Genomic DNA, 14,770 nt, shown 5'->3' with positions numbered 1-14,770 from the left:
CATAGAAAATAACACAGATTAGGACAACATAATATGATATAGCAACCTCATAAAGGGTCACTTTAGAAATCAGAGAAACAAGGAAGAAATTACCTTCCACATCTTTGGATAGGGGGCCAATAAATGAAAAAAATGAGAGGATCATGAAAGATAATATGGACAATTTTGGTTCCATCTGGTTTTGGTTTTTTGTGGGGCAATGGGGGTTAAGTGACTTGCCCAGGGTCACACAGCTAGTAAGTGTCAAGTTTCTGAGGCCAGATTTCAACTCAGGTCCTCCTGAATCCAGGGCCAGTGCTTTATCCACTGTGCCACCTAGCTGCCCCCGTTATATCAAATTTAAAAGGAGCTGTACAAACAGTTAAAATTAGAAGAGAAACAAGACACTGAGGGAAACAGATCTTCACAACAAGTTTCGGGGCGGCTAGGTGGCACAGTGGATAAAGCACTAGCCCTGGATTCAGGAGTTCCTGAGTTCAAATCTGGCCTCAGACACTTGACACTTACTAGCTGTGTGACCTTGGGCAAGTTACTTAAGCCCCATTGCCCTGCCAAAAAAACCAAAAAACAAAAACAAGTTTCTCTGATGAAAGGCCTCATTTCCAAGATACATAAAAAATTGATTCAAATTTAGAAGAATAAAAGTCATTTCCCAAATGATAGTCAAAGGACACAAACACACTGTTCTCTAAGGAAGAAAGTCAAGCTATCAATTGTTGTTGTTCAGTCATCCTTAGCCAAGTATGGATGTTCATGACCCTTTGGGGGAATTTTCTTGGCAAAGATACTGGAGTAGTTTGCTATTTGACAAATAAGGAAACAGGCAGACAGAGTTAAGTGACTTGCCCAGAGTCACACAGCTAGAAAGTATCTAAAGTCAAATTTGAACTCAGGTATTCCTGACTCCAGTTACTATCAATCACCATATACATATTTCAAAAACCCTCTAAATCATTAATAATTTGAGAAATGCAAATTGAAAGTAGTTCTCTCAGGACAGCAAGGTGATGCAGTGAATAAAGCACTGGCCCTGGATTCAGGAGGACCTGAGTTCAAATCTGACCTCAGATACTTGACACTTACTAGCTGTATGACCCTGGGCAAGTCACTTAACCCTTATTGCCTGTCTCCCCCCCCCCCCCCCGCCCCAAAAAAGAAGTAGTTTTCTCTACTTAACATATTGGTAAAGTTTACCAAAGAAGGAAAATGACCAATGCTGATTGGTGAAGCTGTGGAATAAATAATGGTTCAGCTATTCTGGAAAGTGATTTGAGGTATGCCCCCCCCCAATATCACTAAAAACTCTGCACACTCTTTGAGCTAGCAATGCCACCACCAAGATTACACAAAGGGGACTGATGAAAGAAAAAAAAGGACCTGTGTGTACAAAATATGACAGCTTTTTTGGGGTGGCAAAGAACTGGAAACTGATGGGGTGCCCATCAGTTAAGGAATGGCTAAGAAATTTACAGTAGAAGAATGTAATAGAAAACTATGGGGATAGAAGATATGGTGAAAAGGATGATTTCAGAGAAATGTCAGAAGACCCTCAAAAAGTGATACAGAGTGAGCAGAAACAAGAGGATAATTTATACAAAGACCACAACATTGTAAAGACCGTTTTGAAAGACTTCATAATCCTGATTAATTTGATGATCAGCCATGATTCCAGAGGATCAATGCTAAAGCAAAATACTCACCTTCTCACAGAGAGCAGACACACTCAGAGCACAGAATGAGACAGACATTTTGGACTCGGCCAATGTGGGTATTCGTTTTGTTGGACCATAGTTGTTACAACAGGCTACTGCCGGTATTTGTCACTTTTTCCTTTTCCTTTTCCAATGGCAAGGGAGGGAAAGCAGATTTTTGTTCATGAAAATACAATTGTTTTTTTTTAAATGACATGATATGCTATGATGGGGACATGACTGTAAGCTAACATAATACCACATGGCACAATGGCACAGTGTTGTTCCATGAGGATTCTGCTATATCTGACTCTACCTCTCCTCTGATCCAAATCACATTTGGTTGCTATATTATGCTATGGTATGTTAGACCATACCACACCACACCATACTGTACACCACTCCATAACCTCCTCAACATAGCACCCCTCCATGCTAGAAATCCTTCAAGGACATGGGAATATGGTGGCAGGGCCCTTCCCTCCACCAGTGCTGATTCAGACCCTCTGCAACTCCTAGAAATCTTCCTTTAGAGTTTCTATAGCCTGTGAGATGATCTCATGACCACCTTAGAGAAAAGTCCCTCCTAGACTTCTGCTAACAGACAATGCTGTTCACCCCAGGGCAAGTAGAGGACTTCTCAGGGCCTCAGGAGTTACCATCTGCAGCCTGTGAGTTACCATCCACATCAGTGAAGGGAGTCTCCAGACCAGGATATTGCTGTCTCAATGAAATCATATATTCAGACCCTAACACACACACATATGCATACACACACATGTGTGCACACACACACACACACACAACTTCAATACTTTCTTCAATATTTCAAGGATTCCAGATTTCCCCCACAGAGAACACTCTTGCCAATAAAACACATTACGTGGCACCTATAACCAAAGAGGTCACATTGAGAGCTGCTTTGGACAGCCTGGTGGGGACCCTCTGTGTCCTGAGCCTGCAGATACACACGCAAGGCCCATCCATACTCAGCGACTTTCTAGAAGGCTAGAACCCAGCAGAGGTTCTGTTCCATTGACACAGATTTCGATAGTCTCCATACCAGGATGAGGTACTGAAGGAGAGAAGATGAAAGAACAGACTAAAAAGGTAACCCAATGTAACATCATCCAATGTCATATTAAATGACAACCTTCCCTTGGGACAGTAACTGTCACTCGAGGCCATAAGGGTCTCTCAAATTCAAATGAAGAGGACAGAGAGCAGAGAATGGACTGTCCCAGGAGAAGCTATTAAAGGAAATAAAAGGCAGGATATTTGTCAAGATGGCGTATCCTCCCTCCCCCTCCTCTGCCAATGCAGAATGAGTGCATTACTGACCCTTTGCCCATTAGACCTTTCCTGTCTGGGATGCCAGTGACACCTCCTGCATCTACTCACTCTAAGGGTCATCTCCCTTCAGTTTGGTCTGGATCAACATCCGTGCTGTGGCTGCACATAACCGGCTGGCACGAACCATAAGGCTTGTAGGGAGAGAAGCATCCTTCATGCCCCATTAGGGGTAAAGAAGCTCCCCAGGGGGTGCCACTACAGCCTGGTCTGTTTGCTAAAAATCTGCTTTGCTCCATGCACTAGGGCTAATATGTCAGGAGGTGACAGGGATTCCATGACTGTGGGAGAAATCTCAGAGTGGACAAGAGCCCAAAAGATGCTGAGCAAAGAGGTTCTCTGCCTTCTTTATCAAATGGAAGAAAAACAGTCTTTAGGTAACTAGAAATTGAGGTTCATGAAGGACTTTGCCTTCCTGCATCTGAATCTGTGCCAAGCAGTACTTGGAAACTATAACCTAAAAGTTTCCTATTCCCTCCACAAGGTCCATGCCTTTGGGGAAGGTCACCTCTTTCCTGGCAAATAGCACCTGGGATGTCTTTGCCAGCTGGCAAAGTTTAAAGTCTCATGCCATGAACTTATTCCATCTCTAGGTTATTGATATAGACAGTTTTGGGTGCTCCCTTAAATAATCTTTCTGCACTCAGATATACCCCACCTTCTTTCATTCCTCTCCTCTCCTCTTTCCTTCTCTTTTCTCTCTCTTCTCCCTTTCTCCCTCTTTCTCCTCCTTCCCTTTTTCTCTTCCCTCCCTCTTTCTCTCTCCCCTCCCTTCTTCCTTCTTTCCCTCCTTTCTTTCTTCCTTTCTTCCTTCCCTTCCTTCCACCCGCCTTTCTTTCTTTCTTTCTTTCTTTCTTTCTTTCTTTCTTTCTTTCTTTCTTTCTTTCTTTCTTTCTTTCTTTCTTTCTTTCTTTCTTTCCTTCTTTCTTTCTTTCTTTCTTTCCTTCTTTCTTTCTTTCTTTCTTTCTTTCTTTCTTTCTTTCTTTCTTTCTTTCTCTCTTTCTTTCTCCCTCTATCCTTTTCCCTCCCTTCCCTCTCTCCTTTCCCTCCCCTTTTCTATCATTCTTTCTTCCTTTCTTTTCTTTTCTTTCTTCCTTCCCTCCTTCCTTCCTACCTTTCTTTCTTTCCTCACTCTAGCCTTTTCCCACCCTTCCTTCTCTCCTTTCCCTCCTGTTTTCTATCCTTCTTCCTTCTTTCCTTCCTTCCTTCCTCCCTCTCTCCCCCCTCCCTCCCTTCTTTCTCTTTCTTTCTTTCTTTCTTCCTTCCTTCCTTCCTTCCTTCCTTCCTTCCTTCCTTCCTTCCTTCCTTCCTTCCTTCCTTCCTTCCTTCCTTCCTTCCTTCCTTCTTTCTTTCTCACCTACCTGATAACTGAGCAGGTTTGACCAATGACATAGGCATCTCTCTTGCAGAAGGTCTCCCACACTTGAAACAAGTAGCTTATTAAGAAAATTTAGTGTCCTGGAACATTTGGATGTCTCCACTTCTTGCTTTTTTCCCTTGTATCTTTCCAATACCATAGGATCCTGAGGCCTTCTTATCCCTGTTTTTAATTCTGCTTTGCCAAGCTCACTGGTTAGGCTGTGTCCTCCATCCCATTCCCTGGCTCCCTTAGACCTGTCACCGGCCAGCTCCAGAAGGGCTTCCTTGGTCCCTCTATTCCCACTCCTGGGGACACAATTCCTTTGTCCTTCTTCACATCTTGTCTATTTTGTGCTTCTTCATATCTTGTCTATTTCAGGAAGAGCTTTTCCATTTCCCCTCTCTGAACTTTGAACATTAGGAACATTATTTCCCAAACAAAACATTTTTCAGCCACTTCTTGCAACAGAGATGTGAGCACCTCACCAAGTCTCCCAGACTCTTCCTGAATGTGCTACCCAGGCAGCTTCCAGAAAGAGCAACAAGTGCGATCCTGTCGTGCCAAGATGTCGGCATCCCCCATTCTCTAGGCTGCAGAGAAAATTGGAGCCACAGAAGATAAAGTGTCCGGGCCTTCATCTCTCTCTTTGGGTGATGCTATAGGAGGCAATCTCAGAGAAAACTCAGCTTCCCCAAAGGGAAGGCTCCCTTTTATCTGACCTGTCTCCACTTACATTCTAGAGCATTCAATAGTGTTCTAGAACAGGGGAATCTCTCTCCAATAGAAACAGGGATATTGATCCGGACAGAAGAATCCCTGCCAGGCACACGCTGACAGCTTTAAAATGCAGTTATCCATGTTTTATTGTATTTTTATTTGGTCAAATATTTCCCAATTCAAATTTGATCCGTTTGGGGCCACAACTGGCAGTTTTCTGCCCCCAGCAGGGGGTGCATTTGACTTCTGCTGTGGAATGTTCTTCATGTGGTCAACCACTATTACATCATAGAACATGACACATCTTACTTAAGTTTGTATTCTCTGCCAAAGCTCTCAATTCAGGTAAACCTTGGAGATCAGTGGAATGCTCCAGTCTTTTTTCATACTCCCTGCTCTGACAGCCAGCACCTAGAGAATTGATTTTTTGAATCCCACTGTAGGACTTTACATTTAGCCATTACATTTCATTTTCCTGTGCTTAATTCCTTGTTCCAGTCTGTAAGATCTTTGGGGATCCTGTATCTACTTTAATTGTCTCTCCCTCTTTTTCTAGTAAAACAAACTTGAAAATGTATTTTAAAATATACCTAAAAGGGTATTGAAAGTACTTCTGTAGGTGGCCTCCAATCTGTGAACCTCTTATCACTGATAATTTATGTTATTGCTGATAATATACATATTCTGATAGCCAGGAGCAAAGCCCCAGTCACCCACCTTAGTTTTACCTCTATACCTCTGGCATCTGATAACTATTTGCTTCTCCTCATGCTCCTAAGCAGTCCCACCTGCAGGTCCAGATGTGTGACCCTAATAACTCCCCTTCAAATAAACTCTTCATTGTGCAAAGTGCTGCTGTCTATAGAGTATCTTCTCTGCCTAGGGGCAGCAAGGGGGCACTACAGCGCACAGATTACTAGACCAGAGTCAGAAAGACCTGGGTTCAAATCCTTCCACAGACACGTACTACCTCTGTGACCTTGGGCAAGTCACTTAACTGCTATCTGCCTTGGTTTCCTCAAACATAAAATGGGGATAATAATAGCACCTCTCTCCCATGGTGGTTGTGAGGATCAAATGAAATAATGATTGTAAAGCCCTTAGCACAGTGCCTGGCACATAGTAGGTACTTAATAGATGATTGCGATCCTTCCTCCCTTCCTCCCTCCCTCCCTCCTTTCCTCCTTATCTCCCTTCATTCCTCCATCTTTCCCTCCTTCCTTCCCTCCCTCCCTTCCTCCCTCCTTTCCTCCTTCTCTCTCTTGCTTCCTTCCTCCCTCTATCTTTCACTTCCTCCTCTCCCTCCTTTCTTTTCTTCCTTCCTTGTTCCATCTTTCCCTCCTTGCTTCCCTCCCTTCCTTCTTCCTTTCCTTCTTCCCTCCTTTCTTTCATTTGCTTCTTTCCTCTCTTCCTTCCTTCCTCCATCCTTTACTTCCTTTCCCCCTCCTTCTGTCCCTCCCTCCTTTCTTTTGACATCTGAACTTCTAACCACACCTAATAAAAGCAGATTATTGTCCCCATCTTACAAATGGGCCCCATAGAGCCTAAGTGACTTAACCACACAACTAGTGAGTGGGATAGACGGGACTTGAACTCAGACCTTTTGACTTATCTTGCAGTGTCCTTTTTCACCTCTGCCACCCTGGTTCTCAGGTGCTGGGTCCTAACTTCAGGTCATCCTGGACACCCTGTGTCTATTCATGTTAAGTTTCCCTGCACTATCACAGGATGGGGAATCATGGTGCTGTCGCTTTTCCGAACAGCGACCAGCCTGATGATGATGTTCTATTCTTCAGGGCGTCCGAGGGGAGAGCCTTGGATGAGCGCAGGCACCGGGCTGGTCAGCCTGGGCCTTGGCTACTGTTCTCAGGGCCCCTCCACCAGGCCCCCGGGATTCTCTCATCTCCTCTTTGTGGCATCCACAACATGGAGAGACCCAAACCAAGCCTGGCCTCGGGGGGTCCCAGGGCCCACTGTGGGCATCTTCATTTATGAAATCTTTGGGGTTTCCATTTCCCTTCCATCCAATTCCTGACAAGGGAGGCTTCCAGCCTTCATCAGGGACTGGGCTAGACTCCAATGCTCCTATGCCTTCCTCTCCCAAAGACCAAGCCTGGTAGAGATAGGAGAGCTCTCTGCCCATCCCCATATGAGAGTCACCTTTGTGATGGACGACAAGTGCGGTGAGCATTAAGCACCTGCTACACGCAAGGTTCCCTGCTCTGTGCTGGAGACACAAGGGTAAAGATAAAAAGCAATCCCTGATTTCAAGGAACTTGTCTTCTGCTATGGAGACACAAGAGATGCACAAATGAGTAAAAAGAAAGGAATGTGAGGAGAGAAGACTGAAGGAAACAAGAAGGTTTCTCATGGGAGCTGATTTCTGAAGGAACCTAAGGATTCACAGAGGTGGAGGGATGGCATTCAGGCATGAGGCACTGCCTAGGCAAAGACATAGAGGAAGGACGAGGCATGTTGAGGTTGGGGAACAGCTGACAGCACAGTTTGGCTAGAATAGACTGAGTGAAGGGGAGTTATGGAGAATTGATCTGTAAATGTGGGTGGGAGTGAGATTGTGGAAAGTTGTCAATGTCGGACCCATCTCAGTCACCTTGCCTGCTCTTGGGGATGACCCCTTTCTGTGCATGAGATGTCACCCGCCTGACCAAGCTGAGGAGCAAACAGACCCTGCTTCTCCAGAATGACTCATCCCTGGCTCTGGTTGGACCAGACACTGGCTTTAATTTCAATGACTTATAAAGTTGAGGGTACATCAAGGCCCCTCCCTCTCCTTCCAGCAAAGGAGACACTGCTAGGATCGGCTCTGATCCAGAGGATGCTGGGGGAGACTGAAAAGAGTTAGTGTCCGAGAGCGTGGGTTTTAACCCTGGCTTGGCTCTGAGCACCTCCCAAGGAAGCTGGATGCTCCCCTGGAGAGAGCGCTTGGCACTCACTGGTTGTGTGTCCCTGGGTTAAGCCACTTAAACTCTACTTGCCTTGGCTTACTCACCTATAAAATGGGGATAAGAACAGCACTCCCTCCCAGGGTTGCTGTGAAAATCAAATAAGATAATACTCATAAAGTGCTCAGCAGGTGCCGATGAGACGGGGGATGCCCATTGGCTCTCTGGGCTTCAATGTGTTTCTTCATCTGTAAAACAAGAGGATTGGGCTGGCAACAATGACCTCTAAAACTGTCCCCAGCTCTCAGTCCATCCTGACAAACGCTGCTCCGTTGGGGGAGCGGGATGCCCTAGTCAAGCCAACCCTTCAAACACAGGAACACGGGATCGCCTTTCCTGGGATTCTTCACATTTGAAAAGAGGGATGGTCTTCTCTTTGCTTAACCTTTGGGAAGGCAAATCATTCCTCTTTCATATGCCTTCTTTTTTAGGAATCTGGCATTTGTTTTTCCAAGTTCACCAGCGTATGTTTATTTTAAGGTAGTGGGGGTGGGGAGGGGGTGAACGTGAATATGTTCAGTCACAGAAAGGCTTGAAAGTGGGGAGAAGGTGTCAGAGAGTGTTGCCCACATCAGTCATGTTCTGGACAATTGGAATGAGAAAAGGCCACTCTAATGATCCACCAGCATTTAATTTGTGCTCTTGGGGGAGAGTACAATTAATGCAAGTTGCACTTTTTGTTCAAGAAGTTGTGTTAGGCCATTAACGACTCTAAAAGCTCTAAGCTATGAACTTACAAGTCACTCCTAGACAGACAACAGAAGATGGAGGGCCAAGGGATCAAGATGAGAAACGTTCAGACCCGGGATAGCAGAAAGTGCCCTGATCTCAGACTCATCAGCCATGCCTCTCCCATTAACCCTCTGTGTGACCTTGGACGAGTCACTGAACATCTGGACTTCAGCTCTCTCCAGTCAAAAAGATCTCTTCCCTCTTTGGCCAAGGACAGGTGGCACGAGCCCTTTTCCTTTCTCAACTCTTTCATCACTAGCTGCTGACTGGACATTTCTCATCAGATGCCCCATAGGCACCTCAAACTCATAGTCTTTCCTTTAAAACCCATTCCATCTTCCTCACTTCCCTGTCTGTGTTGGGGGGCCTCACTGCCCTTCCCCCCAAGTTCACAGGGGCTAGGTCATTCTCGGCTCTGCCTTTCTCTTACTCCACACACCAGCCGTTTTCTGAGTCTGATCAGTTCAGTCTCCTTGTCACCCTCCTCCTTCCCTTCTCTGCCCCCACACAGTCCCCGCCATCTCAGGTCTCCCTCACCTCGTGCCTGGACCGTCCCAATCACCTCCCAAGGCAGTGTCTCTACCTCTACCCTTTCTCCTCACCAAAGCATCTTCCACTCGGATGACAAATTGCTACTCCTGAACCAAGAGCTGCCCGAGTCACTCCCCTGCTCCAGAAATGCCACTGGCTCTCTATTACCCCCGAGATAAAATAGAAACTCCTCTGGATCTTACAACTCTTCAACTCTGGCTCTAGTCTGTCTTTCCCTTCACTAGCCTACATGCCAGCCAAACCAGCCTGGTGAATGCACCTCCAACCTCTGTGCTTCCTCTTCACTATGTCTCCTTCTTAAAACCCCTGGTTGACCCCCAGGTTCATCTCAAGAGCCCCTTCTCAGACAGGATTTTCCTTATCCTTTCAGGAGCTGCTGCCACTCACCCCAAACCCCCACTAGCTGACTATACCAAGTTTATAGTAAACGCAGTCCCTCAGCAAACACTTGTAGAATGGATATTGAATTTTATAAAAACACAGATTCATATGGACATATGTTACAGAGAGATAGAGACAGAGACAAAGACAGAGAGAGACAGAGAAAACCACACATGTACATGTTTGGGGCGGGGGGGGGGGGCGGGAGGAAGAGCCTGTCATTCAATTAAACCAGAAACATGTATTCAGCAGGCGCTGTGTACAACACCAGGAGCTGGGCAGGGGGGATTAAAAACAAGAAGAAAGAAAGAAACCCCAAGAGTCCCTGCCCTCAAGGAGATGATGCTCTATAGAGAAGGAGGAGGATGGTGCTCACATAGCTAAGGGCAGGATAATACAAGGCAAAAAGAGATGCACCCAGGAGAGAATCCAGATTAAAGGCTCCCGGAAAGTCTGAGGGAGGAGAGATCTCTTTGGAGAGAGGGGAGGAGGAGGGAAATCAGGGGATACTTCATCATGAAGGCAGCCCCTGACCTGGGTCTTGAAGGAAGAGAAGGCTTTCAACAGGGGTGTGTTCTAGGTGTGGGGTATCACCCAGGCTTGGGGGTGGGGGTGGGAGTGACAGTGGGGGAGGGGCGGAGGGAGGCTGGGCTATCAGACAGCTCGGGCTGCAGTGAGGAGGTTGGTGGAAAGGCTACCTGGAGTCTGGAAGACCTAAGGGATTGAAAACCCTGCCCCAGACACTGGCTAGCAGTGAGACCCAGGGCAAGTCACTGAACCTCTCTCTCAGTTTCCCCATCTATGATCCTAACAGCAGCAACTTTCTGGGGTTCTTTGGAGGGCAAAATGAAATAATACTCGTCAATTCTTTTGCAAAACTCCAAGCCCAATATAAATACTAGCAAGTATTAAGTACTATTATTACTGATATAGGAAAAGATCAGTGAAGCCCAACTGGAAAGTAAAGTAGATATTGGACCAGGGGATGAGAGACCTGTCCTGACTTTGCCACTGACCAGCTGGGTGACCTTTGGTCCTCAGCTTCCCCAGGTGGAAAGATGAGAGGAGTCACCAGTCAAGCACCAACATTCTGAGATCTCTTTTGATGCCCCCACAGCCCTTTGAGGTCTGTCATAGCAGGCAGAAGCAGGCTTAGACTCAACCCTTTTAAAACATTTACAAGGATCTTCTGAGGTACAGTCACTCCCTTTTCAAATACTCCTCTTGCCAGGTGGGAAGGGACGCACACTAAATGCTGGCAATGGGGAATAAGGGAAGGAAGAGAATAAGCACCAACATAGCATCTACTTGTGCCAGGCACCAGTCTAATCACTTTTTCATAATAAACATTTTTATTTAAAGTTTGGAGTTCCCAATTCTATCCCTCCTTCCCTCCTTCCCCTCCCTCCTCCCTGAAGCAATGAGCAACAGATGTGGGTTATACATGTGCAATTGTGTAAAACATCACCATCTTACCATCTTCATCATTTTGTACAAGAAAACAAATAAAAGAAAAAAAGAAAGTGAGAAATAGCACACTTCAGGCTGGGTTCCATCAACATCAGTTCTTTCTCTGGAGGTGAATGGTATGTTTCATCATTCGTCCTTTGGGATTGTCCTGGATCATTGTATTGTTGAGAACAGTCAAGTCATTCACAGTTCTTCATCAAACAATACTCCTGTCTCTGTGCACAGTGTTCTGGTTCTGCTCACTTCACTCTACATCAGTTCACACAAGTCTTTCCAGTTCTTTCTGAAATCATCCTGCTGGTCATTTCTTATAGCACAATAATATTCCATCACCATCATATGCCAAAGTTTGTTTAGCCATTCCCCAATGGATGGGCATTCCTTTGATTTCCAATTCTTAGCCACCACAAAAAGAGCTGCTAGAAATATTTTTGTACAAATAGGTCTTTTTCTCTTTTTGGGGATATCTTTGGGATATAAACCTAGCAGTGGTATTGCTGGATCAAAGGGTATGTATAGTTCTATAGCCCTTGGGGCATAGTTCCAAATTGCTTTCCAGAATGGTTGCATATATTCACAACTCCACCAGCAGTGGATTAGCATCCCTGCTTTCCCATATCCCCTCCAACATCCAATATTTTCCTTTTTTGTTATATTTCAAGCAAAGCACTTTTTACAGATATTATTTCATTTGGTCTGATTTTATTTTAATGGAGAGCTAGGTAGGAACCCACTCATACTGAAGGATAAGGAAAAAATGTTGGTAGGCAGACAGGCACAGTGCATACAAGCAGCAAAGTGGAGGCCCTATCCCTCCTTCCCTGCTAGCCCTACCAAGGGCCACCGAAACCCTGGCATCTTTCCCAGGGGCTCTGATGAGCTTTAGTATACACACACACACACACACACACACACACACACCACCTTCCTTACTAGTCACAAGTCCAAGCAAAATGTTCTTTCTTGGTCTTGTCTCTGAGAGAGAGAGAGAGAGAATGTAGCTGAATGTGGCATAGATTGGTGGGATCTGAGATCCACTGGTAAGGGGCCCTGCCACCCTCTGATGGCACTATCTGCCAGAAAGCTGCTGAAGCTACACCTATCACAGTTGCATTCAGAAGGTACTTAATAAATGTTTGCTGAATTGAACAGAATTGAATTGAATTCTATTTTGACCTTTAACTCTCATTGCTCTGTATATCACAGACCCAGTAGGCCTCTCACTATTGACAAAATTTCTTTTCAGTCTTTAAAAATATATTTTGTGGGGCAGCTAGGTGGCACAGTGGATAAAGCAGTGGCCCTGGATTCAGGAGTACCTGAGTTCAAATCCGGCCTCAGACACTTGACACTTACTAGCTGTGTGACCCTGGGCAAGTCACTTAACCCTCTTTGCCCCACGCAAAAAAAAAAAATACATATATATATATATACATATATATAGTTATTTGTAAAACAAAATGCTCACAAATGCCATCATAGATTTGTTGATTGATGCCTAGAAACGTATCTATATTATTTATTTATCTTGTCTATCTGCCTCTCTCTCCTATCTGATCCTATCTTGTCATTTCTTTGTTCTTTCTTTTTCTTCATTCCTTTGTTCCTCTCTTTTTCTTTCTTCCTTTCTTTTCTCATCTATCTTTTCTATCTATCCATCCATCTAGTCATCTGTCCAGCTATCCATCTATCTATTCATCTATCCTTTCATCCACCCATCAGTCTGTTTCTCATCAATCTATCTGTTCTGTTCATCTATCCATTCATCCAACTATCCATCAGTCTGTCTGTCTGTATATCTATCATATATCTCTATCTATGTATCATCTATCTGCCTATCTGCTTATCTACCTATTGTGGCTAAGATTCTAGCTACACTGTCTAAAAATCTAATGAGTGGTCACCAATAAATTAGAAGCTTTAGCAAGAGTTTAGATTTTTTAAGCATTTATTAAGGAGCACAAGAATTTGGTGAAGAGAGAGAGAAAGAGGCCTAGATTCAGCTATCTATCTCAGGGAGCCAGCATCTCCTGCTCCACTCCCCTCTGAGGCGAGAGAGTCTCACCCCTTCTTTGTCCCAGAATCCTCCTGTTAAACCGGACACAGGGCCGTCCTAACACGCACAGCTCCAAGCTAATTGGCTGTTAGGTTTGATCAACAGCACCCGCGAGCAAATATCACTTCCTGACACCAAGGAACCGACCTTCCAAGCCACATGGCTTGTCCTCAGATGCCTTCTCCTCATGGCGGAGCTTTCTTACAGTAACTCTCCAGCAGGTGGTGTCACTCCAATTGTCACACTAGCCTGTCTGTACTGTCTATCTAACTATGCATTCATTCCATCTCTCCCCATCTATGTCTGTCTCTCTATCATATCTGCCTACTTCCATCTGTCTTCCTTCTGGCTGTGTGTCCGTCTGTCTCTGTGCCCTGAAATGACCTTCCATCCCCTGTGTGTCCTGTGTTTTCTTGGTGAATGTTCAGTCTTTAGGTCCCACAAACATGCTACACTCAAGGCTGCAAGCATGGTGTGGAATGTAGCCCACCCTCAGTGTTTTTGCACAAGTGACTCAAGCCCCTTCCCCTCTGTGGGCCTCGGTTCCTTTCTCTTTAAAATGAGATTGGAGGATGGCCTGGGAACTCCCTGGAAGCCCCAGACCCCAGACCACGTGGCCTGCATATTATTAGAGGCAACCCCAAAGAAGGAGGGGCTCTTGGGAGGTTGTGAGCCCCCCTCACTCAGGCGGGGGGGGGCGGCATTTGTTAGAGATATCGTAGAAGGAATCTCTGCTCAACTCTGGGTCAGACCAAACGACCTCCATCTGAGGCTTTTCTCAGGTCTGAGGTGCTGAGGTTCTGTCACTGACCACAGCTGAGTCTACACTGCAGCCCCCAAAGAGTCTATCTGTGGAAAGGCAGGGGAATGGTGATGCAGAGGTGGTTTTGAAAGTGTCTGGGTTTTCTCACTTCATCCATGAGCATTTTAATCATCTCCATGGTTTTTCTTTCTAACCAAAAGTCGGCCTCCAACCATCTTTAGATAAAGAGATCATTTCCCTGCTCTGGGCTTGATTTGGGCCCTTCTGCTCATAGCTAGTGCAAACCTCTCAGTCCAGCAGTGTCCTTCTGGGCCTGCTCCACCCCCAAGACACACTTTTATAAGCAAAATTGAAGGCGGCGTCAGGGCAGTCTTTATCCTGAGGGATAACCTTGAGTTAGGACCCTGGGAAATATGGCCTCTTTGTCATTGAGTACAAAAATTATTCTACAATCCACTCATTTGCCCCTTTTTGTTACTGGGAGTTAGATGTTCTCTGAGTTGTTAATCCAAAGCATTTAATAAAATGTGATTTTTGTGCAGATACACCCTCCCCCAATCATCAGGCTTTGTGGGTCTCCATTTGTTTTGTTTTGTTTTTTGGGGTTTTTTTGCAGGGCAATGAGGGTTAAGTGACTTGCCCAAAGTCACACAGCCAGTAAGTGTCAAGTGTGTGAGGCCAGATTTGAGCTCAGGTCCTCCTGAATCCAGGGCCAGTGCTTTATCCACTGTGCCA

General features: G+C 45.3%; 1 protein-coding gene across 1 annotated transcript in view; it reads right to left on the bottom strand.

Moving 5' to 3' along the window:
- Positions 1-13,145: 13,145 nt before the first annotated feature.
- The window catches only part of CLRN3 (clarin 3), a 20,522-nt gene continuing 18,897 nt past the window's right edge, over positions 13,146-14,770 (bottom strand). The window contains exon 3 of the mRNA XM_043986355.1: positions 13,146-14,770. This exon is cut by the window's right edge and continues 997 nt beyond it. The gene's annotated coding sequence lies outside the window, so the exon portion shown is untranslated.

This window comes from Dromiciops gliroides, chromosome 2 (assembly GCF_019393635.1).
Source record: "Dromiciops gliroides isolate mDroGli1 chromosome 2, mDroGli1.pri, whole genome shotgun sequence".
NCBI classification, from domain to species: Eukaryota; Metazoa; Chordata; class Mammalia; order Microbiotheria; family Microbiotheriidae; genus Dromiciops; species Dromiciops gliroides.
This window is presented reverse-complemented; position numbering and strand designations above follow the sequence as displayed.